The sequence below is a fragment of the Giraffa tippelskirchi genome, chromosome 2 (assembly GCF_054371585.1).
Source record: "Giraffa tippelskirchi isolate mGirTip1 chromosome 2, T2T-mGirTip1v1.2.pri, whole genome shotgun sequence".
Lineage (NCBI taxonomy): Eukaryota > Metazoa > Chordata > Mammalia > Artiodactyla > Giraffidae > Giraffa > Giraffa tippelskirchi.
The window spans coordinates 146,927,830-146,942,290 of NC_137276.1; the positions used below are offsets into that span (position 1 = coordinate 146,927,830).

Here is a 14,461-nt window from a genome sequence, read left to right on the forward strand (position 1 = left end):
GCAGTGCAAATAGGAAAGTACTTTTCATCAAGAACCTTTCCAGTGCAGAAGCAACACATAATTTTCAGAGTAGGAAGGATAAAGAAAATGGAATCTGCATCTTCCTTTGAAGAATCCAGCCCTAGCTGCCAAGAATAACAGAACAAACAGATTCCTGTGAGAGGATAAGCAGCTCCTCAATCCAGGGAGCTTTGTCATTTTTCAACTCTAGCACATTTTTCATAGTTTGCCACAGTGATCTTCAAGTGGATAAATGGGTATGGTCAGAAGCAAGTTAATTCCAATCTAGTCCCTTTTTTAAGGATAACAAATATCCTCAAAGATAAGTGGCAAAAGGCAATGGTAGATGAAGGTAATAAAAGCAACCTGAAAATGAATGGATTCAGAAACCTAGTAAAGTAAAGCATGGCTTTAAAAGATTTTTGAAATTATTCACATGTCACACTCCTGTAAAAACAATGGTTTCTCTCAGCCATTCCTTCTTAAATGTTTTGTTTTTGTTTCCAGAAATAACAGGTTTAATTAAATGTGCAAGATACACTCAAGTGATCCAGACTAATTCATGCAGGGATTTCAAAGTCTCTTAGAAGATTTTAGGAAGGATTTTGATTTGCCAGGCTCAGATACTAATGGAGAAAGCTGGTCTTCAGGGAAAGAGCATGAGTGCTATGTATGACTCTGTTACTACTGTCAAAGTCAGTTATTACATTATTGGGAAAGAATGGTTTTGAAAGTAGCTAACATTAAGTAAACTGGAAAGGAAATTAACTTTATTAAACTCCTTATATGTGCCAGGGTACTCTCACATGCATTATTTCAATTAAATTTTAAAACCACCCATAGGAAATGGATATTACTGCCCCATTTTTAAGATTCATAAGCCAAGAATCTGTGAAAGCCAAGAATAGTAAGGTGTCCAAACCCAGGGCATCTGATGGCAGCTCCAATGCCCTTTCCATTACATTGACTTATCCTCTGTGCTAATGAAGATGCATGATCAGGAAATGCTACCCCTGATCAGGAGGTCAAGGTGGTGATGCACTAAAAATATGCCACTCTTTTAATCCAGAACAATACTATCCTTGAACAACCCTGTTAGAACACATTTATCTGTTAAAGATTATAAACCTACATCAAGCATTCAACAGGATTCAACAGGAGCAGTCACAAAATGTAGACGAGTGTGATTTACTGAACTTGAATACACATGCTAGTTTCAGGAACACATAATATGACCTTAAGAATTAATTTTGCGTGAGAGGGGAAAAGAGAGAGAAAGGTTGAGTGAGAGAGAGTTGCAAATCAATCAAGGCCACTGGTGCTACCTCAAAATGTTGGTGTGTATCTGTGATTAGACATTTGAAAGCAGGCTAAATAAAAGTCTTAAACTTTAAAAGGAATAAATGCATTGTACATTTCACAACTAGTACTGTCTTCCTATGAGCCACAAAGATAATGAAAGCAGCTTAGTACATATTGTAGGTAGGTTGGGCCAGCCTCTATTTTATCGGTTACACAGAATAGCACCCTGGCAAGTCACTTGGCTGTTTAACACTGAACTTTGAGTCTGGAGACTTGGGCTTCAGTCCTTTTGTCACTATTAATGTGAGTTTTTTTTCAAGTGAATTAGTCATTCTTGGCTTTAGTTTCTTAGATGCGATATGAAAATGCGCTTTAACATATATTAGCATTTATGAGAGTTTAGTAAGTGTATTCCCAATATATGTTGTTAAATGAATTTGTAAAATAATGAGTTGGTTTGATTTTTTTCTGGGGAACCATAATGATCTAACTTTTTATTAACTGGGATTTATTGAACATGTCCAGCAACTAGGCTCTTCCAGAAGATGTTATGCCGAAGTAAATAAAAGGGTAAGTGAGTTCTCCTCAGAGTTCTCTGCCAAGGACACATAGCATGTCAGACTTTTCCAACAAAACAATGTGACTTGAAATAGGATATAAAATGTGAAGAGAAAGGAGTATAGATTTACAAATAAGCTAAAGCATCTACATACTACTTCCAGTTAATAATGTGTCATGTTATAGAAAGGCTGCTGGGTCAGGAGTGAGCAGGTAAATGTGATTTATTACAGGTTCTAGCATTAAATAGCTCCAAGCCTTTGGTTGTCATTTATTTTCTCTGGTTCTTGGTTTCCTCAGCTATAAAAGGAACTGTAGCATTGTACTGAAGAGGTAAAATGAGAGGTGGGCCAAAATGTCAGACAGTCAAGAAGAAGCAGACATTTAAGGAAAATACACATTCTGAGGGAAAAAGCACCATATTCAACCAAACAGAAAGACTGACACCCATGTAATTACATTAATGTAGCAAATAGAAGGAAAATTCCCAATAATTTTATGTTTGTCTATAAAGTAAGGATTAAATAGTGTGAAAAAAAATCAGAGATCTTTGAAATTACTCCAAATAGTCTTCTTAGCCTAAGTTTGCTGCTAAGTCGCTTCAGTCGTGTCTGACTCTTTGCGATCCCATAGACGGCAGCCCTCCAGGCTCCCCCATCCCTGGGATTTTCCAGGAACACTGGAGTGGGTTGCCATTTCCCTCTCCAATGCATGAAAGTGAAAAGTGAAAGTGAAGTCGCTCAGCCGTGTCCGACTCTTCTCGACCCCATGGACTGCAGCCTACCAAGCTCCTCCTTCCATAGGATTTTCCAGGCAAGAGTACTGGAGTAGGGTGCCATCGCCTTCTCCGATGTTTACTTCTCCTAAGTTTACTTGTACAAAAAACAGGGATCCAAAATAACTACATTGCAAGGAACTGGGTGAAAAGAAAACAGGACAAGGTGGCAAATACAAATTTAAATATTATTCAACTGCTATAAAAAGGTGAAGGTGTGAATACACAGATATTGAAAGATGAGTTTTAATATACTATTACATTAAAAACATCTTATAGAATAATACATAGTCAGATAGGCTTATATATATTTTTATATATATGGAAATGTATTAACACAATTCTAGAAACTGGTTCCCACTGGGAAAGCTATTAGGATTGGATATTTGGATAGGGGAAGTGATGTGAAAAAGATTTGTATATTTATTATATATGCTTTGCATTGTGTACCCAGTGAGAACATACGCATGCATTACATTGCGCCATTATTATTATTATTTTTTTGGACGCACAAAGAAAAAAACAACACAGGCTATAGGTCAGGTAGCACTGGGATTTATCCTAACCCTGTTCCTTGTTAGTGCTATATATTTGAATAAGTTAATTAGCTTATCTCCTAAAGTTTTCTTATCTACAGAACAGAGATGAAAATAACCACTTTACAGTGTTGTTGTAAGGATTAAAGATAATGTATGTAAAGCACCTGAAACATTTGAAACTTAATAAATTGTAATCATTATATGAAGATAGGTGAGATAATCTTGGTTTTATTTTATGGATCAATGAAGTGAATTCTTATTAGAATCCTTTATTGCCTGATACAAACTCCTCTCCTCCTTCCCATCTCCCAGTTAAAAAAGAAATCAGAGAACTGGAAAGAAGAGGGATAGAAGAGGCAATCACTGAGGAGATGTTCCATTCTTCCTGCAGCTGGGAAGCTTTCTCTGGCAGGAAATGCAAAAGTGTAAGGGTCTTTTCTCTTAAGAAACCTATAGGCAGCAAGTAAAAGAAGCACTGTAAACATGTGTAGACTGAGTCTAGGAAGCTTCCTGAAGGTAGATTTTAGCATCTTGTTACACAATTCTACATCTCCCCCTCATGACTTTTTCCTCCCCTTTTTCCCACTCCTCTTGGGAGATGAACTCAAAAGTAGAAAGGCAGTGGTTTGAGGCAGCTGGCCATCCAACCCACAAGTCTCAGCTACACCATCAAGGTCAAATCATGTAAAATCCCTTTCAATCTTTGAGACGGTCCTGGCACGAAAAGCAAATAAAACACAACTGACATCAAAGTGAAGACTTGGGAGGTACTCCAACTCCTGAAAATTTTTGTAATGATGGTTCAGAAGAAAGATTGGTATTTTAGTGGAAGGAAGAGAAATGGTTGCAATGTCAAGGCCTGTTGTCAACAGAACAAATAGGTTATTTGTTGTGAGTTTTTAAAAACTTACAGATGAAAATGGGCTTCCCTGGTAGCTCAGCTGGTAAAGAATCTGCCTGCAATACAGGAGACCCAGGTTTGATTCCTGGGTCAGGAAGATCCACTGGAGAAGGAATAGGCTACACACTCCAGTATTCTTGGGCTTCCCTGGTGGCTCACCTGGTAAAGAATCCACCTGCAATGCGGGAGACCTGGGTCCAATTCCTGGGTTGGGAAGATCCCCTGGAGAATGGAAAAGCTACCCACTCCAGTAGTCTTAGAGAATTCCATAGACTGAATAGTCCATGGGTTGCAAAAAGTCAGAGAGATGAAAATGGCTCAGAGCTCCTTTACTTAGAAAGGAGATGACCCTGCTATATATAATGGTGAATGCTCTCTGAAACTCGACATCTCTCTGTTTAGGATTAGGGTCACAGACATACTTTGTCAAATTTCTTATTTGATTCCTACTTACTCAGGAGTCACCCCTAGCATCCCTCATATATAAAAGAAAAATATATTTCTTCTTGCAAGGAGGGGGGGCTATGCAAGCAGGATATGGCCTGACTTTCAGCCTCACTTGCCCCTTTGGTCTGGCTTTTTTGTGCAGTGAACAGCCAGCACAACTGGGTACAGCTACCCTATCCTCGTATATCCAAAGTACCGATCAACCTAGAACGCATGCTGTGTTTTCCCATCTTCATATCTTTGCTCCTGTCATTTCCTTCCTCTGAGCTCAAAACTGGCCTTTGTTCTCAAGACGACTAATAGAACCATGGTAAATGTTTCAAAAGCAATTTTCCAAAAAATAAAATCCTATGAGTTAGGTACTATTGTCACTTCTTCCAGGTGAAAAGCAAACAAACAAACAAAAACAATATTTGAGAAACACTAAGTTATTTACCCAAGGTCACACAGCTAGTTAGTAACAAGCCAAGATTGGAACCCAGGTTTCTATGGCTCAGTAACCCAATTTTTAACACTACTTTTTAGTCCCTTTCTAATGACAAGATGTGATTAACATTCAAGCATTTTAATGAAAATTCCAGCTGCATATTTGATTTAAATAAAAGGAAGACTATTAAGAAATCATATGAATTGCTCAAATAAAAGAAATTATTGGAAGCAATCATAGCACATAGACATTTTATAGATATTAAAAGAAATTCCTACAGCCTACCTCAGTGATGGAAAGTGGTTACAAGTTCAACCCATCTCCAATTCAGAATTCAAATAATTCTTTCTGCCATCATCTGAGACACTCTGTTGAATTGACCTCCAGTCTCTGAGTTAAGTAGTTCTCTGATAAAGATCATGGTCCTCATGTTGGTTGACATAGAAATAAACCCTCCATATGAACTACTACTTAACTCTAAGCCCAAGGACAAGAGACTGTAAAATGAGCTGCTTGAGTTGGAGAAAAATATACTCCACACTTTATTCTTCATCAAAACTCACTCTGACGCTAAATTATTAAATAAACTGTTGGGGAATGAAGCAGCTCAGAAAAAGGAAAAAAGAAAAAACCTAATTTCCAGCTCAAGATCAAAGAAGCTCAGTCAGCCAGAAAACAGTCAGATTGTTAGGACAGTGCTTGAAAGCAATTCTGCTTTGGAAAGAGTAGCAAATTAATCACATGGAAATATGAAGGAACAGAAGGTATAAAGCTATACACAACAAACAAACATAAAAAAGACATTTTTAAACACAAAATCAAAAGCTGAAAAAATCAAGGTAAGTGTAAGCAAAACTCTACCCTAAAATACTTTATTCATATGCAATGGAAAATTTTAGAAAATAGAGGTTATCTTATCTGGTGGCAATAAAGCAAGTCAGGTAAGTTTTGTAGCAATTGCTAGTACTATTTGCCAGACATTTTTGGTTCTCCACCTTCCTGCATGCTCCTTAGCACTAAGTTGCCTCTCTTGATACTTGAGTGGAGGCATGTAACTAGATTGGGCCCATGAGTTCTGCTCAGAAGATGCATTATATGGTGGCTTGATCATTTAAGTGACATTGACAGACCTTGCAAAGCTTTTGTTTTCCTTTAGTACAGAACTGACAATGTTTTCAGATTCATCACTGTCCCTGTGTAGCTGCAATGAACAAGACCCCACTAACAACCTAAGATAGTCATGCACAGTGGGCCAGAAATAAATTTTGTTATTTTAAGGAATTGGAATTTTAGTATTTGCTGCTGCAGTATAAACTATTCTATCCTAACTAACAACACAAACATGAAATGAGATCGAACAACAGTGAAAACAGAAACTGAACATCATTGTTAAAGTTAACAGTTACTAGAAATATGATGTAAAACGATAAAAACTACAGAGCATACTAAAATGCAAGACAAAAAGGTAAATATGGAAGGTGGAACCCAGAAACATAATTTGTGAAAACTAAGAATTACTGGTAAAGACAAAAACATGGGAAATAATCGAATAAAATAATTTTTTCAGGTAGAATAAATGACTTTTTTGGGAAAAAAAGCTCTTCATATATCAAGAGAAATTATTAAACATGAAAAACAACAAAGTGACTTATGAAAATCCATTAACCAATCAGAAAAAAAGGTAAAAATCTGAGACTGGGCGAAAGTTTATCAATAAAACACGAGCAAATTTTAAACATCTAAAACAATCTATGTTTTAAAAAAGAGGAATGATTAAATAATGCTGTTTCTACCTTGCAGTATTATATATCCGTTAAAATTTCTGTTTTGAAGATTAAATAAAAACAGGGTAAAACTATGTCATCTAATGTAAAATTTTAAAAGTGGAATCCATAGACTTATGTTTCTCTATAAACAAAAGTTTGTATAAGTTTTGCATTTTAAATAGGCGGGAAAGTGAAATTTAAAAAGGCACATCATGTTAGTTAATGTACCAAGACTCAAGAGCATAAAGAAAGGCCTCTTTATTTCTTGAAGACTTGATTTAAATGAGACAGGTATTATACCTTACTAAGTAATATGATAAAGCAATATGATAAAGCCTAAAGTTTATTTTTTGGGGTTCCAAAATCACTGCAGATGGTGACTGCAGCCATGAAATTAAAAGACGCTTGCCCCTTAAAGGAAAGTTATGACCAACCTAGACAGCATATTAAAAAGCAGAGACATTACTTTGCCAACAAAGGTCATCTAGTCAAAGCTTTGGTTTTTCCAGTAGTCATGTATGGATGTGAGAGTTGAACTATAAAGAAAGCTGAGGGCAGAAGAATTGATGCTTTTGAACTGTGGTGTTGGAAAATACTCTTGAGAGTCCCTTGGACTGCAAGGAGATCCAACCAGACAATCCTACAGGAAATCAGTCCTGAATATTCATTGGAAGGACTGATGCTGAAGCTGAAACTCCAACACTTGGGCCACCTGATGTGAAGAACTGACTCATTGGAAAAGATCCTGATGCTGGGAAAGATTGAAGGCAGGAGGAGAACGGGATGACAGAGGATGAGATGGTTGGATGGCATCACCCACTCAATAGACACGAGTTTGAGCAAGTTCCGGGAGTTGATGACGGACAGGGAGGCCTGGCATGTTGCAGTCCATGGGGTCGCAAAGAGTCGGACAGGACTGAGTGACTGAACTGAACTGAAAGTTTCATAAGGAATTATTTCTAGCTTTTCTTCCTGTAAGAGACATATTCTATAACAGTTGTTATTTATTGTGAATAAGAGAAATATGAATGTGTAAGAACTTAGTACAGTAAAATTAATAATTTTAAGGAAAAACACTTAATTCTTATGAAAACTATTTAACCATTTTGCAGTGTTTCTGCTATCATTATATTTTTTCATTACAGGATGATCTAATTTTTTTAAGATGGTTATTAATTTGGATTGGTGGTAGTGACACATTCCACCGATGTATTTGAGCTATGTTGAGAATGTTTCCATTTGAAGAGTAAAACTTGTTGTTGATGCAAGCTGAAACCCCAGAAAGCCTCAGAAGCTAGAGGAAGACAGTAGTTGTTGGATTTTTAGATCCTCAGGTTATATACAATTTCTACATTTGCTTTAGGCTTTTAAGTAGAGTCACATCCTTAGGCACTTAAAATATATGCTACTGTCACTATTACTGATAATATCTGTAATGAGTCCTGAGCACACAAATCCAGTGCTAGCCGGCTACAAAGATAAATATGCTTTGGTCTAGTGGTCATAATAGATTGCAAAGGCTGCTGCATATACCTCAAAATAAATCACTGACTTCAAAATCAAGGCTAAATGGCTTCTCTGCTCATGACATAATGTGATGCACATTCAACATAATTTTCTTTTATTGAAAAAATTTATATTATGAATAAATACATTACATGATGGAAGGAAATGCACTAAAATTTAAATGTGGCTATTACTGGGAAGTGACTTTTACTTTCTTCATTTGTTTTACCGATTTTCTGTAACAGCTATAAAAGTATGAATTACTTTTGTGATAAAAATTAAAATTAAGCTACAAAAATGTTCAACATAAAAATGAAAAGAGGGTTATCAGTGTTTTTTTTAAAGAATTTATTTTATATAGTTTTTACTGAAATAAATATTATATGTGTGTGTTTGTGTGTGTATGTATGTATATGGTATAAGTTTCATTCCAGATTTTGGGACAAGACCTTCTAAATAAATCACTTTTAGACATAAAATACTTTGTTAATATTATCACTCCATCTTGCATACCCAATCCCCCTCCCCATCTTAGTCTAGCTGCAGAGTGTTTGGTATTTCATTATATTGCAAGAGGGCTGGTGAGCAAAACTACATAGGTAGACTCCTTCACTAAGTTTTATGTAGTAAGGTTTCTTTCCTTCACAGAAGCTGCATAGATAGGCTCTTGTTAGCTTTCTACCCCTTGCAGTAATCTTCAAGGACTTAATATTGACTAGGCACTCTTCCCCTTGTGAATATGGAAGGTTTATTTCAGATCTCATCTTGTCATTTTCAGTGATTTTAATGAATTATGAAAGTCTAATCTTGTAAGACTTCTCCACCCACATCTTCCCCCAGCTCCCTACACTTTGCATTTCCCGTTGCCTCTGGGCCTGAAGTTTCATTCATTTGAAAACTATTCTTGGAAAGATCTCCCCTCCTCCAGCTGTTAATCTGTCATTAATGGACCATAAGTCATTCAGATATACTGCACTATTATGCAACCTCAACAGAGTGGAAAAAATCATTTGCTTTCCTGTCACTGTAAAAACTTTTATCTTCTTTGACAGTTTTATTCAGAAAACCTCAGCTTTATTTTAATTTGATTCTAATGATGGTTTTCAGAAAATGATTTTGAGTAAGTAAAAGTTTAGAGCAATGACAGCTGTCATGATTTCTGTGGTAGTTTCTTTTAAGGAGTATTTATGGAAAAGTTGCATTTCAGATACAGGGCATCATTTTTGTCACAGTGGATGGAAGTTAATTATTCAGAGCTGGTAATGTTGTAGTATTTACTCAGTGGGGGATTTAAATGAGGAAGGCCCATATTGTTTTACCTCCTCTCTTTCCTAGCTAGAACTTCCTTGAGCAAAGCAGATTTACAGACATCCCCATAACTTTGAACTTAGAGCAATTATTGGTTGTCCTTACAAGGTGAAATGACCTTCACATTCTCTATTCATAAAAATAATGAGCTGAAATGCATACAGGATGCAGTGGACTAATGAAATGGCTTTTTGGTCCATTTTTACTCTGAATTGCTGTGTTAAAACCAAGGGTGAAGGTATATATAACAATCTGAGATTGCTTTATTTGCAAACTATATTAATGAAATTAAGCATAATCATGGCCCTCTCTACATTTTCAAACTCATTATCATTTAATGGAGAAATATTAACCACATTTGACCTAGCAAATCTGTAATGAATTTATGCTAGCTTAGTAGTGGTTAAAATACAAAGACCAAAACCTACATTCTGGAAAGAATTTTATTTGGAAATATTTGCATCAACCTTTCACAAAGCAACATGATGAGCCGAAGTCTACCTTAGCCCAAATAATGAACTATCTAATGGCAGTTCATTTAGTTACTGATAATTATGCTTCTTGAGAAAGAGGGTAGTGATAGCTGAGGAAGCAAAGGTATGACATCTGCACATTTTCAGTCTTAAGAGATCTATGTATGAGCAAGCTGAGAAATCCATCATCCTACAACAGCTAAATTAATAGCATGTTAAATGATTTTAAGACTGCCTTGTGGTTTCAAAGGAACAGCTAACTAAGATCAGCTCAGGAATGAACATTTAATGTAAAAAACAAGGTGAACTTTTTCTCTCAAAGCTTATATTGTTTCAGACTTGCAATGATATAAAACAGATAATAAGTAAAATGCCAGAGAGGAATAGTTCTTTTGTTTGTTTTGCTTGTTTACTTGGATGGAGCCAAGGTGAATGATGGTTGCCGTGAGACTGCTGAAGAGGAAGCGTTGCAGAGAAATGTCTTTCAATATTATAGAGATTTGTTTCAAATTGTTAACTTGCAGCAATGTGTCATCTCTGGGGGAGTCGACATGTACTAATATAAGATGACGCTAAATATGAAGTTCTATATTTTGCAATTTTGTTATTAGGAATTAAGCAACAATGGAGAAAGTTCTTTCCTTTTCTTCCTTTTATTTGTTTATTTTTCCAGATTACATCTTAATGCTAAATTCCTCAGCCTTTACTGAGGAAAAAATACATTAGTGAGAGGATTATGTTCCCTTTTCCCTCTAATTATTTTAAACTGAAAAGTTCAAATCCAACAAGGAAGCTTTTCTAAATCTGAAAATGTTTCCCATCTAAAGATCTAAAGGCCCTAATAGTTTATAAGCTCTGCCTGCATAATTTAGGCAGGATGGTAAACACAGCTTTGAGAAATTTTAAGCCATGCTTTCTAGACAGCATTAGCTTTTATCCTCACTAGATGAGATCTTATAATACCAGACTGAATTGTTGCATTGTATTGAAACAAAAAACATACAGATTTAGCAAATGTTAAAAAGCACATTAACTTCACCATAGTTAAGAAAAGACTTAACACATTCACTATTTAACTAAAAGTTACACACTGAACAACTGTCTCATTCTTGTAGATAAATATTTTGTTAATTAACACAAGTGGAAGTTTCCTTAGCAAAAATCTAATAAGTGGCAGGGTATGCCATCAGAGTAACCTAGGAAAGGGGTACTCGGATGTCAACTATAATTTGGTTTTTTTTTTGTTTAACTACATCCATTTAATATCTTTTTGTCTGTTTAGCTTGAGTGAGGGCAGTTTATCATTGCACCAAATGTCCTTCCCTCCCCTGTGGGAGAGATGGGCTCTGCAGTATCAAACCTCTGGACCTCGTTAGTGAGCATCAGATGGAGTGAGAAGGAAGAGGGCAAATCATTCCTTCTCATGCACAGGCATGGTGATGTTACCCAGCTGTGGTCCCTCCAGACATCACAACAGACACATCAGTTCCCAGTTGAGCATTTCCAGGGTCAGAGCTGGCAGACAGAAAAAAGAGAAATACTTGTTAACCATCCAGTCCTTCGGGACCAATTTCATATTTACATGCACAGAGATTGTAAGCAATCATATTGTTTTGATTCATTCTGGGCGTACTTTTTGAATGTTACTTAGAGGTCCTGAGAACCTGTTTAAGTATGTACAGATTTTTTAGTTCCATTGTCCTTTGTGATTTTTCAGGATTTGTTTTCAATTAGTTTGGAGAGTGAAAATCTGGTTTGGAATTTATGCAATCTTGGCGACTACTCAGGTGTTCACTGCCAATGCATATATATATATATATTTTTTTTTTTTTTTTTTTAAACCACAAAGCAAAAGGGCTTGTTGGTAGAAGCACCTTTAAACAAATATATTATTTTCAATGTATAAATAGAATTGCTTGGAATAATCTCTTTGAGGTAATGCAGTATTCATTCTAGTCTTGATAGTTCTCTGCTTTACCCTAGAGGACATTGTCTTTCTTTTTCACAGTTAGATTAGCATGAAGAAACAAAATAAAAATTATTATAATTTATTAACAGGTACTGTATTTGCAGTACTTAATTTGCTTTGAATAATAAATATATGACACTACTTTTTATCTTTGTTTTACAGACCAAGAAACTGAGTCACAAAGAAAGATTTAATGGCAGTCTGCCTGACTCCAAATCCTGGGCTTCCACTCCACAATGTTTGAATCTAAGACAATATCCTGCTAAATGACGGAACCCATCCATCTCTTCCTCCCCAAGCTCTCTGCATGCCTGGTGATAAGTGAAGAACTTCTGCTTTCTTTCAGTTTGCTCTTTAAATGGCTGACATAATCACGTAGTGACTAAAGACATGGCTCTTGAAGTTTGACTGAATCTGGGTTTCCAGCTCTTCTTCTTACTGGCTGTGACCTTTGGTGAGTTACTTAATTTTTCTTAGCTTCAGTTTCTTTGTCTATAAAAAAAGGGGATTATAATTCTTATCTCGTAGGGTTGTTTTAAAGATTAGTAAGATAATATATGCAAGATATTTAGTACAGTGCTAAGCCCTGAATAAATGGTAGCCTTTTTGTAATACAATATAATTTTTAAACATTGGTGTTTCTTATGACTCCAGTCTCACCCTTTTTCTACTGTCACTGCATCTGCTAATCTGTCTCCTATATCCAATCTGGAACATGCATTCAAAGCCTTTATCTTTCAGGGCCAAGAGGATAGCCCCACATGGATGAATAAAGGTACTCAAACTCAACATGGCTAGAACACCCAAGGGACCAAGTTCTAGAAGTTACCTAAGACTCCTCACTATCTTCAACCCCCACCCATGATCAAGTCATCCTATTGATTCTTATTTCCAATGCCCATTTATTTTATCACCACTGCTACAACCTTGGATCTGATGCCAAACTTCTCTATTCTGCCTCATTGTTTCCTCTTGACTAGAATTCCTGCCTCAAATCCCACCTGGCTTCATTCCTTTGTCCATTCTGCTATGAGATAGATAGTAATTACACATATCTTACACCTATCTATATAATTCTATTACCCTTTGTTATAATAGATCCCCATTCTCCTGTGAGTTGCACACATTTTAGGGAACATGAAAGTGTTCACTGGACACCAAGAAGAAAATATTGTTTTTTTCTTTATTTTATTCTGTCTAACAACTATTTTGTATATGTTTGGGTTTCTCTTGTGGCTCAGCTGGTAAAGAATCCACCTGCGATGCGTGTAGACCTGGGTTTGATCCCTGGGTTGGGAAGATCCCCTGGAGAAGGGAAAGGCTACCCACTCAAAGCATTTATTTTATAATGTATGTAATATAGTCATAAACTTGTACATATGAGTAATAGTTAATTGTATATGTCTCCTTGACTAGGCCACTGCACTTAGATATTTGATCAAATATGTCTGGCTGTTATTGTGAATATTTTTTTTAGATAAAATTAACTTGTAAGTAAGTAGATTTACAGTAAAGCAGATTACCCTCCATAGTGTGGATGGTCCTCATCCAATCCTGTGAAAGCTTTAAGAGAAAACCTGACCTCCCCCAAGGGAGGGAGAATTGTGCCAGCAGAGTGCTAAATCAGATCTTCACTAGTACTTAGCCTGCCAGTCTGACCTGCAGATTTTGGACTTAACAGCCTCCACAATCAAGAGTCAATTCCTTAAAATAAATCTCTCTTTCTCTCCTGTATACCTATCCTTTTGGTTCTAGAGAACCCTGACTACTACAATATTTTTAAAATACATACGGCGTTCTCAAAAGCTGTTCAAAACCACTGTTATGAAGCTTTTTTTAACCTGTGGGGTTTTTTTCCTAGGTGTTTTAGAGTTTCAAGTCTTCCATTTAAGTCATTAATTGAAGGCTGAACCCTTACATTCAAAAGTGCTTGTGGTTATCTAAATACAAATGATTCTTTTTTTTTAAAAAAAAAAAAACTTTTTGTATTGGGGTATAGCTGATTAACAGTGTTGTGATAGTTTCAGGTGAACGGTGAAGGGACTCAGCCATACATATACAAGAATCCATTCTCCCCCAAACTTCCCTCCCATCCAGGCTGCCACATAACATTGAGCAGAGTTCCGTGTGCTGTACAGTATGTGTTATTGGTTATCCAGTTTAAATATAGCAGTGTGTACATGTCCATCCCAAACTCCCTAACTATCCCTTCCCTCCGGCCTTCCTCTGACAACCATAAGCTCATTCTCTAAGTCTCTGAGTCTCTTTCTGTTTTGTAAGTAAGTTCATTATAAACAATTCTTTAATGCTTTTGCAGTTGCTGTAGTTTTTCTCTGCCTATAATTCTACTCCCAAACTTCTCCAGGTGCATTTGTGTAAAGAACTCGTCCCCTTCCTTGGACTCAGTTCAAGTATCCCCCTTTCTGGGAAACATCTAAATCCCCCTGACACGCTGAGTTTCCCCCTTAATTCTGTTTTCCTTGTGTCTCA

At 36.3% G+C, this 14,461-nt stretch overlaps 1 long non-coding RNA gene across 1 annotated transcript in view; it reads left to right on the forward strand.

Moving 5' to 3' along the window:
• Positions 1 to 12,192, forward strand: part of LOC145523559 (uncharacterized) — an 880,911-nt gene extending 868,719 nt beyond the window's left edge. The window contains exon 12 of the long non-coding RNA XR_014066705.1: positions 12,134 to 12,192. This is a non-coding gene — a long non-coding RNA (uncharacterized LOC145523559). The remainder of the gene's footprint in view (positions 1 to 12,133) is intronic.
• Positions 12,193 to 14,461: the final 2,269 nt, after the last annotated feature.